Raw genomic sequence first — 16,188 nt, 5'->3', positions numbered from 1 at the left:
CTTTGTATAATTATTTAATGGTTAAGGAGTGAGAATTGCTTTGCTATAAAAGTTATAATTTAATTGGCTAGGACATTAATCAACATCAATTAAAATAGTTTTATGTACATGTTTTCTTGAAAAAAAAAAACAACAGAATTTCAATCAATGAAATGCAAAACACAGGAAATAACCAATTTATCTTTATCTGTAGGCAATAGAATTTATGATTCTCTGACAATAATTAGGCTACATGTCAAGTCTACATGTGTTTTATTGCCCCTTATCAGAGTGGACCAGATAGGATCTTGTATATTGGGGATTAAAAAATTTGGTATTTGGGGGGTCACTTATATAGGAGATTTTCTTTGCCTTTAAAACAACTTCTTCATCGAAATTGTCTGCAATATCATTTTAAGATCTAGTGTCAAATTTATTCTGCTGGTGGTGTTCCTTAAAGGGTCAAAAAGAGCTGAAAAATAAATATACCTTTTAAAAAGACTTTATTTCTGGCGAACCACTAGCTGCACTACTTGATGCACATACGATTAAACATTGTTTAAAACCGTGTACAATATCCATTCAAGTAGGAAAAACCGTAAATAACTTGCATCACTTTATTTAACAGGTTTCACAATATTAATGGGTCACATGTTAAAATACCATTAAAACACCCATTTTTGACCATGAATCATGCCATTGAAAATTTAGTTTGGTAGGTAGAAAAGATAATGGCTTTGAAAAAATAGTGAAATTCTGTATATTTTGAATTCAACAGGATTATTCGTGGCCCTTAAATTTGATCTAATGCCCATTAAATGTTCAGGTTCTATACGATTTCATTTAAGAGTAAACTTAATGGCCCTTAACAGCAATGTGATGCGCATTAATTCCTACATTCTGTAAAATGTGATTCATATATTTTCTCTATTTTTTTGGTTTTTGGCTTGCACACCCATTGAATGTTTATAATTCCACTCCCATATTGTTCTAAAATGGACTTTAATTACAATAAATACATATTACGCACACATCGTCTATAATATATCATGATGTTATGTTTAGTTGCATTAAAGTTATTTCCCCTTGATGCAGTTACGCCATTTTTTTTAAATGTTGTGTTCCTACAAAAATCGGATTTATTTTAATGAAAGTCGGATGAAAACATAATTTATTTGATAACATCAATCTGCATTACTTTGGTAAGGGTAAATACGTATTAATGCATACCACTTTTTCTGTTTTTTTTTTTTTTTTTTTTTTTTTGTTGTTGTTGTTGTTTTTTTTTTGTTTTTTTTGTTGTTTTTTTTTTCTTCTGTTTTTGCCTGTCCAAATGATCAGCATTTGTATAAGAAAATGGGTGGGGTAAGGAATTTATAATTATAAAATGTATTCAGACCAGTTTAGATTTTCAAATTTTCCAATCCTTGAGTAGAATCTAAGGTTTATAGAAAAGTGAACAGTGCACATGATTGTAAAGATTTACAGTCTGATTTCGCTTTTTCGTTTCAATGAATCAAAGACTGTGGTATGCTTGATTGTGTTGGGGGAAGCTACTTATGATGCAGTCCCTCAAACATTTGCTCTTATCTGTTTAAGTGCATGCATCTGAGCACAAAGTACTGATTCAGAAGTAGAGCTAAATTGTGATTGCCCATTGTGCGCTGACATTGTCATCAACAGTTGCTTTTTGAATACCACTGATGCCTAAAGTCTGTACCAATAAAAACTTGGTAAGAATGTTATGTAAATATTATAATGTTGAACAGATAAAACTACCCACATGATCACTTGATCTATCAAACAGGCTGGTAACATTGCCCGATCTAACTTTCGACATAAAAAGCTAATATTTCTTGAAAAATAATAAAGATATTTATTTCAAACTTGGTCCATTTATTTAGCATAACTTATGATGCATATTAAGATAGAAATAACTTTGTTGCCTTCAGATTTGTTAGAATTTCTTCCCTTTTCAGATTTTTATGATGCATAATTCTTAAAGTCCAAGGAATATGTTTTAATGCAATTTTTAAAACAGAAAAGGGTTCAATGGCTTTCTGCTGCTCCAAACATGTGCGCCAATACCTTTATTCTATATATTTAGGGTTAATACTTTGTTTCTACAGCAGATGTATGGACAACCTTTTTAACAACTAACATTTTTCTATAGTGTTGTTAGTGAAAGCACAGTAAAATGTATACATTCATGTACTAGCGCAATAATTTATAGCATTAGAAAGTCATTAAACCCTTTTTGGTTTTAAACTTAGCATTAGAGCTTTTTTTATATTTCAAAAATTATGCGTCATAAAAATCTGAAAAGGAAAAAAAATCCTACCAAACCTGAAGGCAACCAAATTATTTTTATTTTAGTTTGTATCGTATGAAATGCTTAATAAATGGGCCAAGTTTGATAGAAATATCTTAATTATTTTTCAAAAAATATTAGTTTTTATGTCGAAAGTTCGATCGGGCAATGTTACCAGCCTGTTTAATAGATCAAGTGATCATGTGGGTAGTTTTATCTGTTCAACATTATAATATTTACATAACATTCTTACCAAGTTTTTATTGGTACAGACATTAGGCATCAGGGGTATTCAAAAAGCAACTGTTGATGACAATGTCAGCGCACAATGGGCAATCACAATTTAGCTCTACTTCTGAATCAGTACTTTGTGCTCAGATGCATGCACTTAAACAGCTAAGAGCAAATGTTTAAGGGACTGCATCCCCGATCGGGCAGTGTTACCAGCCTGCTAAACCGGTACCTGTAAATCCTTCTCAGTACAACACAATACAATGTAATATCCATTTATTTTCTTGTTTCATATGAACATATGACAGAAAAAGGATACAATATGACAAATGTCTGTACGAGGCTGTTACATGTGTTTACATTACAAAATAAGGAGAGAAAAAAAGAAGTACAAATGTTCTCCTAGCATTTTACAAAACAGTACATAATATATTAATGTTATTACATGTGTAGCAATACATAGTTTAAATCAATAAGGCAAATATCAATATGATGTTGATTATCTTAAGATGTCTAATTCTGATGGCAAATTTTCATGGCCCTTAATTTGATAAACCATTAAAATGTTACGAACCCATTAGAATTGAATCTGACATATTTAATGAGACCATTAAACGATCTTTAATAATTAACGGCCATTAACAGAGTATTAGAAACATTAATTGCCCCATTAGTTCTTACTAATTAATGTGGAATTAAGGGGTACTTTTTAGTGGAACATTAATTTTATGCCAATTAAAATTTTTCATGAGGTTTTGAGGAGCCTGTTAGGGTTTTAATATACTTATTTCATGGCTTTTTAATATATGGCATTAAAACTATGGTCACGAAAATCCTATTAAATAGTAAGAAGTAATGGGTGAATTTTAATGGTGACCTGTTAAATCTCTGTTAAAAACGTTTGAAAAAAATCAGGCCAATTTCATGACACTTTTAATGGCATCTGCTTCCAGTAGTGCTTGATCTTCATAGAAGTTGGTCTGTAATATCAATGTAAGCTTTCCCCCAGTCCTGTTCAATCTGAGCACCTTTTTAAGGGTTTACTAGGCTTAAAATAGAAATACCAGTAAACGACATCTTCTCATAAACGAATGGATCATCTTCGAACTTGGTCTTATGCCAACTTTGTTCAATATAGGTAGTTTGTTCCCTTCAGGAATACGTTTAAACAACTTCTTCTTTTGAACCACTGGGCGGATCTTCATTAAGCTTGATCTACAGCATCATTGTAAGGACTTCTCCCCATTTTATTGCCCCCCGCCTTTGTCAAAGAAAAATAGGGGGTGGGGCATAGAAATAGGCTGCGTCTTCCGTCTTTTTGTCCTTCCTTCCTTCGTGTTCGGTCCATAACTCTGCCATCCATGAAGGGATTTTAAAATAATGGGACAACTTGTCAGGCGCAAGACCCCGACCATAGCTCCAAGGTCGTGGACACAGAGGTCAAATGTTAACAGGGTATGTTCTTTGTCCGCTGTATAACTCTGCCATCCATGAAGGGATTTTATAATTACTTGGCACAATGTTCCCTATAATTAAATGATGTGTCTTGTGCAAGACCCATACCCATAGCTTCAAGGTCAAGGTCACACTTAGACGGCAAAGTTAAACATGGTCTGTTTCTTGTCTGGTCCACAACTCTGCCATTTATCAAAGGATTTTGAATTACTTGGTACAAATGTTCCCCATTATAAGTTATTTATCATGTGCAAGACCCAGAGCCCTAGCTCCAAGGTCAAGAAAATCTTTTGACACTTTTGGTATTATTTTTCTTTTTATGCATTGTTGTATATTCAAACAACTTGTTTCATGTGCAAAGATTGATGTCACGGGCACTTAAATTAACTTTCATTTTAGTGCATGTAATTACCTCCACTTTATATGATAAAGTACAGTAATGTGTTTTTGTATCAGTCTTCTAACTAATTCTAATTCTAAAATGTAATGTCTTCTCCCACTGAGGCAGTTGGTCCCACTGGAGCTAAAAACCCATTTAAATGACTTTTTTTCTATTTAACCACTTGATTGATTTTCATCAAACGTATTGTGTACCATCAGTGCAAGGTTCTCCTCTAAAGTTGTTCAAAAAGGAGGCACTTGACTCCTGTAAGATGCAGCCCAGCTAAAAATAGAAGAAATAACTTCTTCCCATGAACTGCATGATCGATCTTGATTAAACTTAGTCAGTAGTGTCATGGAAGTGGTTCAATTTGGTCCTTGTTAAGGGACACCAAATCTAAAACTACATGTATGATTTTAATCATTGTGAAGCTTCTTCTTATTTTTACGCATGTTTTGGCCGTTAAAGCAAACTATAAACCCCCAAGACCTACAAAACAAGATTATTTAATTAATGAACTGCTTGAATATGTTATCTAAACATGGTCAGTTGGTATAATTCCACCTAAATGATCGACCTGGGTTTATTTGGGCCTCTCGTATTGAAATACCCAGGCCCGTCAAAAATGTTTGACTGTTATTTGTTTGTTTGCTTTGGATTTAACTTCGGGTGGGTTTGATTGTTATTACCTTAACTGAAACGAGTTTTTAGCTTTGTGCCATTGGCAAGATGAGTAAAGTCAAAAATGCACCAACGATGATTTTTTTTTAATTATCAAACAAGAATTATTTATGTCACAATTTGTGTACCTTCATGCTTTTATTTTAAAGTTTATTGTTTTATGCAGGTATAAATGGATATTAAAAAGTATGGTGCCATTTCATTAAATAATTGTGTTGACATATGTATAAAATTTATATGATTTTATGATGAATATTTATCACTTCAGAGACAAACAAACACTAATTGACATTAATATTTTATTCTATGTTTTATATTAAGCAATTAAATGCTTTTAACATAGCCCAGCTGATTGAAAAGAGTTTCATATGTCATATATATCAGGTAGTTAGATTATATTAGTTTGAAAAGATAAATAAATGATAGGTTTGAAGGAAAAATGGATATCATTTTTAATACAATTTCATGTAATAATTCTGTTAAAATTATGATTTTATGATGACTATATGGCACTTTAGGAACAAAAAACATGTTGCGGTGTGAAACTAATTGAATAAGAGTACTTTAGTCTAATTCATCAATATTTCTCAATGATTCATCTGAAAGTTTTACACTCGCAAATAGTTAGGCCGCTAATCATGGCGCGGCTCATTTATGAATATAAACAAAGGTAAAGCATAACGTCGACATGTATTACACAATATAGAGTCTACGAAGTAATGTAAGTTTTGGGCTGTCTGAGCACAAAACGCAATTATGACGGAAGTGTTAAACAATAAATTTAGGAGAGTGAAAATATGTATTTAGTCATTTAAAAATTGTTCATGAATGTTTCTATCGTTACAAATCACTTTTTAGATTTAAGAAATTTCCATCCGACCATGATATATTGTCTAAAATAACTTCAGCTAGAAATCCAAAAGCTAAAGCTCAAAGAAAAATGTGCCAGGTTAAGAATTTTGAAATAAAGTATCTTTTTTTTCGATATTGACCTTATAATTTTTGTTGTGTTGTAAATCTATAATTTCTAACACGACCAGCAAATGATCTGCATACATGTGTTGTAACTTTATAACTGAATATTTTGTTTGGTCTCTTTTGATGTTAAAGTACATTGTATATTGAACCTGTGCATAAAAATGTCGTATAAAAGCAATTTTCCTTTCCTGTCTCGTGTGTTGTTTTTTTTTTACTCTGGCGGGGATAATATTTTTTTCAATGTCCCGTGACTTTGGAATATGGTGTAGGTAAGAGTGAGTTTAGATGCATTATAAACCGGTTTAAGCTCCCCATTGGTGTTTTTGCCACTGACCGTTCAAAGGTGGTGCCCCGTTGTGTTCTTTTAATTTTCGTTTTATTCTCATAGGTTTGCTTTATCTATGACTTTTTGTATTGGTCGTGTGCATGTCCGAGTGCTGGGCTGCGGTTTTGACAAGAGGTGATTTGGGTTCTTAAAAATGGCTTTCCCTGTTTGATATTTTCCTTATTACGCTGAACAATTTGAAATTTCCTAAATGAAATTTAGAAATATTAGAATGAATGTTTAATACACTGGCGCCAGATCAGAAAGAAAATGCCTCTGTACATGTTATACCCTACCCCTAGGTATTCTATAAGAACCATGGTCGGTCGTGAACGGGAAAATATACTAACCCATTTCAATCGCGTATTTCATACCTAAAACACGCAGTTCAGTAAATGTGTACAACTGATATTAAACAAGCAATAATTTATCTTCCATCGTGCACAAGTCACATTGTCTCAATATTCCATATTGCAGAGATGCTCCATATATTTTATGCTTTAGTCAACGTTACAGAAAAAACATGCGTGAACTCCCCTAATGAACATCCGGTCTAGAGGTCACGGCAGTGTGCACATGTTAAGCGAAATGTAAACAAACAAAAACAGAATGCAATATATTCACAGTTTTACGATAAGACTCGAAATGATGAATGAAATTCATCTTGTATATGATTTTGAATTTGAAATCATACATTGGTATACATCTATTTGGTTTATTTAATTCATTTTGCACATTTATACTGCATATAAACATTTTAGCGAACACGTGTAGTAAAATGATGACTGACATACATTTTCACACCAGCCAGTCAGAATGGTTTTGTAATCTAGAACGGAACTTCACCAGGAAAGTTCAAGCAAGTTTCTTTGTGTAACGTTGAAAAACAGTAAACTACACGTTGTTTTTCTAAGATAAGAAGTATTGAAGAAATGTGACCGGTACACAATGGAAGATAAATTACCACTTGTTTAATACAAATAGTACACATTTACTGAACTGCGTGTTTTAGGTATGAAATACGCGATTGAAATGGGTTAGTATATTTTCCCGTTCACGACCATGGTTCTTATAGAATACCTAGGGGTAGGGTATAACATGTACAGAGGCATTTTCTTTCTGATCTGGCACCAGTGGTTTAATGTATCCCATATGAGTTCTTAATATCTAAGTGCCTTTTCTAAACGTAAAACATACCTTGCAGGACAAAAGAAGAAAGCAAACGCAATCAGTTTTTAAAGGGAAACAACTCTTAGTTTATCTGTAAGATACTAGTTATCCTTCTTACAATGAGTGTTTACCTATGATGGCAAGATAATTAAAAATCAAGTGACCGAGTATCGCAATAGTAATTATACAGGAGTCCCCTACCAGTGAAAAACCAATTTTACTTGACCTTCAATAGTAAACTTGACCTTTGACCGACAAACAAGGATCATGTGAACGACACATAGTCTAATCATGGTGAATATTTCTGTCTAATACTAAAAATCATTCAATACAATTAAAAGCATAGAAACAGATTCACCTCAAACAGTGACCTTGACCTTTTATCGACAAACACAGATCATGCGTTGACACATTGTATCATCATGGGGAACGTTTGTTTGTAGCACTAACATAATCCATCAATGCATATAAAAGTTATGGAGCAGAACCGATTTTTACTTGACTTTCAACAGTGACCTTTAACTTTGACCTACATATTGCCCTATATTTACATACTAAGTTTTATGAAGCTAGCTTGAATACTTTTTTGACTTATCACAGGATCCTGATTTACGGACGGACAGACGGAGGGCATTCCTATAGTCCCTTCCGTTGTTCCACCTTTAGGAGAACCCAACAATCAATTATCTATTTTAATTCATATTTTTTGATGTCTTCTTTCGTTGCATTGTACAGGAACCTATCTGTTTTTACAGTAATACAAATGTTTTGTATAGTAGAATGTTCGGAACTAAATTCTTTAATTTAGAACGATATATGTCAGTGTATGCTGTCACGTGACCTGGTGTACGGCAAGAAAATTAAAGACGGCGGATGTGGATATTGAGGAAAGGTAGGCTCCTTATTTGTTCACTGATTTCTCTGTTAAGTAATATTTATGCCCCCAACCCCTTAGAAGGTTGAGTATACTGTTTTGCAGATGTTGGTAGGTCGCTCGGTATGCCGGTCGGTCCGTAGACCAATTGATTTCCGGGTGATAACTCAAGAATGCTAAGGCCTAGGATCATGAAAGTTGATAGGGAGGTTGGTCATCACAATCAGATGACCCCTGTAGATTTTGCGTTCAGTTGCTGAAAGGTCAAGGTCATAGTGACCCGGAACATTTAAACCATATCCGGATGCTAACTCAAGAATGCTTAAGCCTGTATGATCAGTTAACTTGATAGGAAGATTGGTAATGACTAGCAGATGTCCCCTGTTGATTTTAGGGTCAGTTGCTTAAAGGTCAAGATCACAGTGACCCAGAACAGTTAAACGGTTTCCGGATGATAACTCAAGAACGCTTAGGTCTAGAGTCATGAAAATTGAAAAATTGGTTGGTCATAACTCAAGAACGCTTAGGTCTAGAGTCATGAAAATTGAAAAATTGGTTGGTCATGACCATAAAATGACCCCTATTGATTTTAATGTTAGTAGATCAAAGGTCAAGGTCACAGTGACCCGGAACAGTTAAACAGTTTCTGTATGACAACTCAGGAACGCTAAGGTCTATGATTATGAAAGTTGATAGGAAGGTTGGCCATGACAAGCAGATGATCCCTATTAATTTTGAGTTCAGTAGGCCATAGGTCAAGGTAACAGTGACCCGTAACAGTTGAACAGCTTCAAGATGATAACTCTGGAATGCTTAGGCCTAGAGTCATGAAAATTGATAGGGGGTGGTCATGGACCAGTGGATGATCCCTATTAATTTTGAGGTCAGTAGGTCAAGATCACAGTGACCCGAAACAGTTAAACTGTTTCTGTATAACAACTCAAGAACGCTAAAGCCTAGGATCATGAAAGTTAATAGGAAGGTTGGCCATGACAAGCAGATGGCCCCTATTTATTTTGAGTTCAGTAGGTCATAGGTCAAGGTCACAGTGACCCGGAACAGTTGAACAGCTTCCAGATGATAACTCAAGTAAGCTTGGGTCTAGGATCATGAAAATTGATAGGGAGGATGGTCATGGACCAGCAGATGGTCCCTATTAATTTTGAGGTCCGTAGGTCAAAGTCAAAGTGACCAGGAACAGTATAACAGTTTCCAGATGATAACCCAAGAACGCTTGATGCAACATTCTTAAACAAAGGACAAAGAAACTCATTCGAAAAACTTACTGATGTCATCACTAACTTCGAAAACAGATCAGGACTAAAACTTAACTTCAACAAATCAACAATTTTAAGAGCGGGATCTTTAGTAAATACAAATATGAAACTGTGTAATGATAAGAATTTAATTGGACACCTGAATTGGCAAAAACACTTGGTATGACATTCTCGAACAATATTAATAAAAATGTAGACCTTAATCTAGACCCAATATTAAATAGCTTTAAAAACTGTTTGAAACAATGGGAACACAGAAAACTAACATTACTAGGAAAAATTACAGTGATAAAAACCTTTGCGTTACCGAAGCTTATATATCCCTTTACAGTTTTACCAAGTCCGTCTGAAGAAAAATTAAAGGAAATAATAAAGATAATGTATAATTTTATATGGAACAATAAACCAGAAAAAATCAAAAGAGATGTACTACAACTTGATTACGAGAGAGGAGGACTAAAATGATAAATATTAAGTGTTTTTGAACTCGATAAAAGCCTGTTGGATAAAACGATTTATGTGTACAGTGAAAGTGTAATTTGGGGTACTTTCTATAATACAATTCTCAAACCAGCAGGGGGAAAGTTAGTATTTGAATGTAATTTAAATGATAAAGATATTGGAAACATATGTAAAAACAACACATTTCTCAAAGATGTTCTTATTGCATGGCATACCACTAAGAAGGTTGAATTAAATGACATAAGTGGAAAACAGATAATCTGGAATAACTCTGACATAAGGAATGGGAATAAAACGTTGTATTACAAAGAATGGTATGAAAAAGGAATAAAATATTTAGAAAAAAAAACAAAGAAAAATGAAAAATATCAAACAGGGAATGCCACGCACCGAAAACGCAGCCTCCTCAAAACGAACCCCCCAGCACGCAGACGCGTGCACCACACACACACACACACACACACACACAGCCAACACATAAGGACAAAACGAATAACACACACACACACAAAGCCAACACATAAGGACAAACGAACAAACAAAGAAACACTGTGGGGCACCGCCTTGGAACGGTCAGTGGCAAAAACACCACTGGGGAGCTTAAACTGGTTTATGGTGCACCTAACCTCACTCTTACCCCCACCATGTTCCAAAGACATGGGACAGTGTAAATAAAAGTAATCCCCTCCAGGTGAATCTCTTACACACGTAATGGAAACAAAAAGGCATGGCATGTAAAACACAAAAATGCTCGTGTATAAATATATAAAAAACAAACCTTAAGAACCAAAAACGTATGTACTCAATGCCTTTTCAGAAGACAGAGCAACAAGAGAAACACCCTTATTGGCCCAACGAAACAGGCCAGAAGACAAATGACAAATATCAAAACAGTTCAGTCCTGGTAGGAACACTTACCTGATTACAGGGAAATTTTTTTTTATTCTTTTGAACAATTCAAGTATTTATACAGTCTAGAAGATAATGAATTCCTAAAATATTATCAAATTATCACCAGCATTAAGCCGGACCTAAAAGAATCCCTTAAAAAAGAAAACATTATTTACAATACTACAGACAACCTGCTTAATAAAATTCAGGCAGCAAAAGCACCAAACACATTACTATACACCAAACAATTAAATGTAAAACATAAACCAGAAATAAAATCAGAAAAGAAATGGGAATCTACTGTTGAAAACAATAACATAAAATGGAATAAAATTTATGGATAAATTTTTAAAGCAACGATAGACACAAAAATTAGAAACTTCCAGTATAAATTTTTAATGCGAATAGTTCCAACAAATAAATACTTGTACAAAATGAAATTGTCTAGAACAAACGTATGTGATTTTTGTAACATGCAAGTGGAAAGTATAGAACATCTATTTTGGGAATGTAATCATGTTCAAATTTTGTGGAATAGACTCAGTAACTTTCTTGCAGAAAAGGGAATATCGTCCCTGTTCAATCTAGAATGTATACGTTTTATCACTGTGAAAACGGGGTTAAAAAGCAATACCATAAATTTCAGGATTTTTTTTTATGAAATATTTTATTTTTCAAATGAAAAATAGACAAAAGGATCCCGTATTCAACCAGTTTTTATCCTATTTAAATATCAGAATTTGTCTAGGAAAAGAAATAGCAGTGATGCAAAACAAAATTGATTATCATTTAAAGAAATGGTCTTTCTTAAATCTTTAATATGCATCCTTACCACGTACATCACTGAGACACATGAAAATAAAAATTGAAATAATCTATTTCAAAGGTAATCAAGAGCGCACATGGGTATACTCTATTTTTTTTCTCTCTCTACTTTTATTTTATACAGTGTTAACTTTCTTCTCAAAGTAAGCGTCTTATCATGCAAAGTGCATACATTTATTTATCTTTTTTTGACATACAAAACGATTTTAAAAACAAAGCTGAAGGGAAAATAACTGCAATTGTTTTATGTATCTCAAAGATATTATTTCTGTTTTATTATTATTGAATAGGTCTGCAGAATTGTACAAAACAAGTGTAACGTGTTTGTATGATGTATGTCATAAAAGAGAAAAAATAAATAACAAAAAAAGAACGCTTGGGTCTAGGATCATGAAAGTTGATAGGGAGGATGATCACGACCAGCAGTTGACCACTGTTGATTTTGAGGCCAGCAGGTTAAAGGTCAAGGATACAGTGGCGCGGAACAATTAAACAGGTCCCAGGCTATGACTTGAGAATGCTTGTGCTTAGGATCACCAAACTTAATAGGATTTTGATCATGACCTGTAGTTGACCCTTTTTAATTTTGAGGTTAAATGTCCAGGTCACAGTAACCCTGAAAAATTGAACGCTTTCTGATTGATAATTCCAGATGACTAGGGCCTAGAATTTTGAAAGTTGACAGGGAGGATTGCCATGACCAGCAGATGACCCCTATTAATTTTGAGGTCAGTATGTCAAAGGTCAAGATCACATTGACCCAGAATAGTAGAACGTTTTTGTGCTGAATAAATGGAGAATACTTTGGTCTAAGATCATATTTAATACAGAGTTTACTTATGATTGGTAAATGACCAATAACTACTGATTTGAGGTCAATACATCAAACATCCAGTGCACAGTCACCAAATATTTTCTGTTCCTTGTGCAATTACTGAATGCATCACAGAGGGGGTAGGGACGGGTGGCATTTCGTGTTATACGAGCTCTTGTTCCTTTAGGGGAGACTTTTTGTCACGGAACTGGCATTTGTCTTTCATCGGCTGTATACAATTACCTCAGACAACGGCTTGATTTTCTAGACTTTGCCCTTGAATGCAAGAAAAACAACGGAAAATAAATTTAGGCGAGGAGAGACTCAGTATTCCGAATGCCAGTTTTTGAAGTAACATAAACTATGTACATAGACAAAACGTGTGTATCAGCCGGTCCCCTGAAAATCGCACATTTCTTTAAAAAGTACTCGTGTTAAAATTTGCCACGTGTACTAACAGAAGACCGAGGTTATTCTGTCGGTGTACGGACAGACGTGGGCCAAAAGCTTTGGGTAAGAAGGCAGACAATCAAAGATTTTCCTACAAAATTGTGTATGGAAATTAGGTACTATTATTAGTGTTAACGAAACTCAATATAGAGGTCAAAAGTGGCTTTTTTCTTCCAGCATTATGCTGAAGCAGAATGAAATTCGTATTTCTTAATAGAGGAAATATACTTATAACAAAAATAACATACAGATTAAGTATAGATTTAGTAGGCGGGTCACTAAAGAACTCCAAAACTCTTTTGGAAATCAAGTTTGGCTACATATTATAAAAGTTGTAGTGGAAAATGTGAGTATATATTTGCATTATATTTTAAAATCTTTTTCGGCGCTGTGTTATATAGATCATTCAATTTTCAACTAAAATATTGCAAATTATGCTTTAATTACTGTACTGATTATGTACACGTGTTATTGTTGAGTTGTTAAAACTCGTCGTATGAACGTATGTTGAATACCTGCCGTGTTGAAAAGCGACAGTCCGTAGACCCTATTTTAAACTACAACATAAAATCACATCTAACATGACACAATCACTATCTACTGTTTCATATCCACAGAGGGTATGACAAAATGTTTTCACAAAAGGCTTGTAGTTTATAAGTAGCGGGTCAATGTTTGCTATCCGTAGCCTTTTAGTGTCCGTAGCCCATTGAAAATATCCATTTTTAAACAGATTTTCACCTGAATTAACTGCTGTTTATAAATTGCATTGATTTTATTAGTTATTATACTTTATATGAATAATAGAACCACTTTGGATCAATTCATGTTTTGGTCAATATCGAGTAAAAACATATGAAGTGGAATTTAGTAGACTGATAAGAAATGCGTTGCTCATTCTTTCCTTAAATATCTTTTATGTGGTCTCTAAGGTAATTAGGTGTACGCTCTCAGTGCAGAAACAGAACCCTTATTCATGCAATACCGTTAACACTTTTGTGTTACAGTTTATGTTACCTGTGACTTTAGCAGGCTGCGAATCAATAGAAAATGTAGCTGTTTCGGAAATTTTAGATAAGTTTAGTGATGTTTTCCGTGAATATTTTGACCAGTATCTAATCTATATCCGGACTTTATTAAATTATAACCATGTTTCTAAAAGAATTGTTCACACAATGGGTGGAAACATTCCCAGTCAATGATTCGAACCATAGCACAGCTTGTGTTAGGCTGATTTATAACTGGACTCTAATTTACTACATGTATATTGCTTCCAGGTCCGTAATTTCTTTTTTTTTTTAAATTTCTTTACAAATTGTTGGCCGTCTTTTGGGCAAGTGAATACTCTCTCAAAAAATCTTATATCGAAGCGCAATTGCAAACCGTTTACGCACAGCGAGCGAGTAACGGTGTAAAAACGGGCATGTTTTCTCTATCCCATATTAATCCCACACATTTTTAGCACCAAACTCTCCCCCCTTTATAAACACAGCAAGTACACCGCGCCAGTTTAAAATAACGTTATAACCGTTGAGAACAGGCTAAATGCAAACTAACAAGACCGAAAATTAGGTTCTTACAGATTCGCTATTTATTTTCTTCACTTTCGCAAATTACCTTCGCCAACCATGATTATCGATGACAAGACGGTATTTGTAAAGAACGTTTTCATAGGCGGAGACAGTTTACGTATTTCAAACGTAGAGATTAAATCCGAAGAGTACCCGGCTATAAATGCTCCATTTGACAAAAGAATCCTAGTCCTCGTTCATATTTGTACTTGCCTTGTCTCTATTTTAAGAAAACGCACCTGTGACAAGTTTTGGTCCATTACAACCTTTATTGCACAGATCAGTATCACAACAACCAGTGCAAATATTCTCTATCAGCGAGCGTTGAGCTAGAAGCGGACCACTTTTTTCTTGAAGGTTTGTAACATCTCGACCGACAATAACTGATCCTTGAGTGTTGTCGTGTTTACATTCCTTCATCAACAACATATAGTTAGAATTAAAAAGAATGCTTATCTGTGTAATGTCTTCAGGTATAAAACAATATAGAATGTGATTATTTCCAATCAAAGGACCCGTGTGGGCATATAATTATCATACAGTACATATAACCAACTACAATTTAATAACTGTAGTGCATACTATACAAGACGATCTGTGTTCATAACATATCAGCATTAACAGTGTGTGTATAATGTACATATTGGAATGTTAAAGTCGTAAACTAGTGGCTTTCCTGTCAAAAGATTTAGCTAAAGAGGAAACAAAGTCATCTAAAGTGTATTTTCTTTTGTCATTATCTAATGAAGCAATTGTTCAGGTGTGTATATTAAGTTGATGTAAAGATTTTTAACTCTTGTGCTGCCGTCTGAATCAGGCTTTCTCGAAGGTCAGAGTACAGCCTGAATGAACCTCATCTTAATTTAACGTTGCAGGGAGCACTCAGTCTGTTGCATGTCATGTTCTTTAATTCCCAAGTTTGTAGTACTAATTCTGAATTTTGAAAGTGTTTGTCAGTCTCTATAACATTTCAATGAAAAATGTTTCTCTATACAATATGATTTCTTAAAACTGAAACATATATATATTTTATCGGAGTTTATTGACTTTCTTCGGGATATATTGTTATATGAGATGTTGTTTAATAGTATCAGAAAAATTTAACTGTATTACTATGCAGTAAATTCGTTCCATGCAGGCCATTTTGAGTAAATGCATAATACTAGAATACTATGAACATATATTTTTGTTTATAAAGTTCCTCTGAAACAGTGGATGCACGTATATATTAACCTACGCAAATATTTAACTGAGAGATAATAAAGCAAATGTTAATTGGAAATCTGCCAATTTTAGAAAAAAATATGATATTTTAACTGTTTAATGTAAAAGTTCAATTGAGGGAAAGGGGCCATTTACATAACTGTTTTAAATTTTCAGTTTTTTCCAATTCATCCCAAAATTAAAGCTTTACCAGTTTGCAGGATATGTTACATGTAATGTTTTCTTCCAGATTTGAGAACCTCATCCCTATAAAAAGTTTCCAGTAGAAGACTGCAGGGTTAACTGCAG

Source organism: Mercenaria mercenaria, chromosome 19 (assembly GCF_021730395.1).
Source record: "Mercenaria mercenaria strain notata chromosome 19, MADL_Memer_1, whole genome shotgun sequence".
NCBI lineage: Eukaryota > Metazoa > Mollusca > Bivalvia > Venerida > Veneridae > Mercenaria > Mercenaria mercenaria.
The sequence above is the reverse complement of the archived record's forward strand: the minus strand, read 5'-3'. Positions refer to the sequence as shown.